A 3,609-nucleotide genomic window follows, 5' to 3' on the forward strand; every position below is an offset into this window, starting at 1 on the left:
AAAAATACTGTAAAATTGTGAAATATTATTATAATTTCAAATAGCTGTTTTCTATGTGAATATCTGTTAAACTGTAATTTATTTCTGTGATGCGCAGCTGTATTTTCAGCATCATTACTGCAGTCTTCAGTGTCACATGATCTTCAGAAATCATTCTTATATGCTGATCTGCTGCTCGAGAAACATTTCTGATTATTATCAATGTTGAAAACAGTTGTGCTGCACAATATTTTTGTGAAAACCATCATTTTATTTTTCAGGATTCACAGATTGAATAGAAAGTTCAAAAGAACAGCATTTATTTGAAATATAAATCTTTTGTAACATTATAAATGATATTAGTGTCACTTTTGATCAATTTAATGCATCCTCGATGAATAAAAGTATGATAAGAATGATTTCTGAAGATCATGTGACACTGAAGACTGGAGTAATGATGCTGAAAATACAACTTTGATCACAGAAATAAATTACATTTTAAAGGGGACCTATTATGCAAAAATCACTTTTATAAGGTGGTTGAACACAGCAGTGTGTGAAAACAGCCTATTATGGTAAAAATCCACCCACTCATTTTTTTTATAATCCCAATCAATTATAACCAGTCTCTCCAAACGAGTGAGAGTTGCAACTTTAGCTAATGGAGATATACAATGTCAGCGCTAAAGAGGCATTACAAGTGTTGTGTTTTGGGATGCACCAATGAACATAGGAGTCTCCATAGACTCCCTCCATCTGAGCTGCTGAGGACACTGTGGTTAAATTTCATTTTCGAATGGAAATATCCCAGAAAAAATCGGTAAAGTCCCCTATATGTTTAGGGATCAATTCCAAAGCTTTGTGCGCGAACGTCAGCTCCAGACAAAGTAAGTATCACGCGTTTGTTTTCCAAATTGCCTTTCTGAAAGAGCTTCTTGACACTCTGTAAGGCTAATGTTGCTAAAGCTACCATTATCACCATCTGTTTTCACTGATGCTGTCTTCATGTGCTAACGTTACCAGAATGATCGTAAATAGGAATGTGGTAGTTAAAAATTGCATATGAAATCAATGTGAAGTCGACCGCTTGAATTTGTCGAGCTCATAATCACATGTGGGATTTAGGATAAAGTTTGTGATAGCACGCTAAGGCACAATGAGACCAGCTATGTCGTTATTTTTATCGCGCCGTGCTCCTCGTCTGTGTAATTCATATAAACGATCATTTGTTATGCACAGTACAATCAGATGACTGACTTTTAAACTGAGTACATTTTCTGTAAAGATAACAGGCTTGTACTAATAGTGGAATGTTTATTTGTATGCCAGAGCATAAGCTTTGAAGCTCCGCCCTCTTCTGAAAACGGGGCCGGAGCACCAGCTCATTTGTATTTAAAGGGACACACACAAAAACGGCACGTTTTGGCTCATACCCTAAAAGTGGCAATTTTAACAAGCTATAAAAAATGATCTGTGGGATAAATTTCACATACCCACTCTGGGGACATCAGAGACTTATTTTACATGTTGTAAAAAGGGGCATAATAGGTCCCCTTTGACAGATATTCACATAGAAAACGGCTATTTTACATTCTAATAATATTTCGCAACATTAGTGTTTTTGCATGTTTTTCAATAAATCAGTTCAGCCGTGGTGATCAGAAGGGACTTCTATAATGAATATTAAAAATCCTAATTACTCCAGACAGTGTGTATGGTGTGATTTGGCTGAAGCAGTGGTGAGTGACTGGGTGGGACTAATGGCTGACCGTCTCTGAGTCTCATTTAAAGCAGCGTTGGTTTGTGGCCTTCTGCTCTGCGCTTTACTCCAGAGAGCCGTTCACTCAGTCCTGAAGCTGTTATTTGGGTGAAGGTTGAAGTCTTATTTTTCGGTGTGTGTTTTGTGAATCGCACACCTCTGACGTGTGTTTGTCTCGGCTCTCTCTCGGGTCCGGCTTGCTTGTTTTTCCCAGGCTCGTGAGGGATGCTATTTGGATGATCTTTCCACCCCAGAGTTCTGCATGCGTCGAGCAACTTAATAAAGCTCAATTACCCAGAGTGCACTTAAAGACAAGCAGCACTTTGAAGTTGTTTGGAATTCAGTAAAGTAAGACAGATTCCTTCCCTCGCCCCCCTCGCTTTATTCGTGCCTCTTAATAAACAAACGTTTTTTCCACTGTACTCTATATGTGAAGGGGAAGGGCACGGGACGCCTGCCAGGCCTGAATTCCTCTCTTATTGAAAGTCTGAAAAAATCGGAAGGAATTTTCCATGGGAGGGAATTAATTTTTCAGCGTTTGCTGAGATGAGAGGTGGAGACCGGGGGCCGGAGTGAGCGAGGCTCACGGAAGAGCACAAGCCATTGTGGGGTTTTTTTCCTTGTTGTTCAAAGGTACCGAATGCCCAAGCCTGTGTTTTCCACAACAAGCCCGTTTGTTTTGTCATAGCGTCTGCTTTGGGAAAATGATTAGCACTTGCTGCCATTTTCCAGTACACATCTGTTTTTTACTCTTTAAATTGAAGGCAGATTAAATGAGCTGTTCTTCACCACCGAGAGACTTGTGTGTAATAAAGGATCAGTCATAGGATGTGCTGATCTTCCAGAGAATCAGCAGTCATCCAACGCAATTGTTCAGAATATTTTCACTTTCGTTTTATATGAGTTTGCAACCCTGTTACCATAATTATCTAGCCACATTAAATCATTAATCAAAATAATTTTGTCAAAATCAGTTTTTTTTTTTATTCACCAAGGATGCATGAAATGATGAAATCTTACAGTAAAGACATTTATAATGTTACAAAAGATTTTTATTTCAAATAAATGCTGTTATTCTTTTTAACTTTCTATTCATCTGTGAATCATGGAAAATAAAATGTCACAGTTTCCACAAAAATATTTAACATAAAGCAAAAAAGCACCTTGGAGAAAATCAACAGCAGCACAGAGTATGAAAAGACAATGCAGAAAAGCTGAGCGGATGTGGCGGAAGATGAAACTTGAAATTCACTGTAAAGACAGCACTTCATGCTTTCAATGTGAAACTAGCCACAGCTAGACAGACCTTCTTCTCAAACCTTATAAACAGTAACTTAAACAACACTCGCACTCTTTTGCTTCTGTTTCACTGGGAAGTCAGCTCCCTCCTTTTCTGAGAAGATCAATAATATCAGAAAGGCGATTAGCACATCCTCAAGTTTAGCAGAAGTCAGATTCAACCACTATTTCAAAAAGAAGTTACTGTGTCTGTTTTTGAAGCAATTGATAGCAACATTTTGGAAGAAATAGAATTATAGAGAAAATAAATAAATCGTCAACCTGCTGCCTTGACACACTTCCCACATCTTTTTTCAGAAGTGTGTTTAACTGTTTAGAAGCAGATCTCTTAGAAGTGGTGAATGCCTCACTTCGTTCTGGAACTTTTCCAAACTCCCTGAAAACTGCAGTTGTTAAGCCCCTTCTGAAAAAGAGCAATCTTGATAACACCATATTGAGCAACTATAGACCAATATCAAATCTTCCTTTTATAGGCAAGATTATTGAAAAGGTTGTTTTTAATCAGCTGAACAACTGCTTAAACTCAAATGGATACCGGTACAATTTTCAATCTGGTCTCCGACAGTATCACA

The 3,609-nt window shown here is 38.0% G+C and overlaps 1 protein-coding gene across 1 annotated transcript in view; it reads left to right on the forward strand.

Moving 5' to 3' along the window:
- The window catches only part of iars1 (isoleucyl-tRNA synthetase 1), a 102,003-nt gene that overhangs the window by 87,322 nt on the left and 11,072 nt on the right, over window positions 1–3,609 (forward strand). The gene's annotated exons all lie outside the window — the stretch shown is intronic.

The sequence above is a fragment of the Sinocyclocheilus rhinocerous genome, unplaced genomic scaffold, assembly GCF_001515625.1.
Source record: "Sinocyclocheilus rhinocerous isolate Xijiao unplaced genomic scaffold, SAMN03320098_v1.1 scaffold542, whole genome shotgun sequence".
NCBI classification, from domain to species: Eukaryota; Metazoa; Chordata; class Actinopteri; order Cypriniformes; family Cyprinidae; genus Sinocyclocheilus; species Sinocyclocheilus rhinocerous.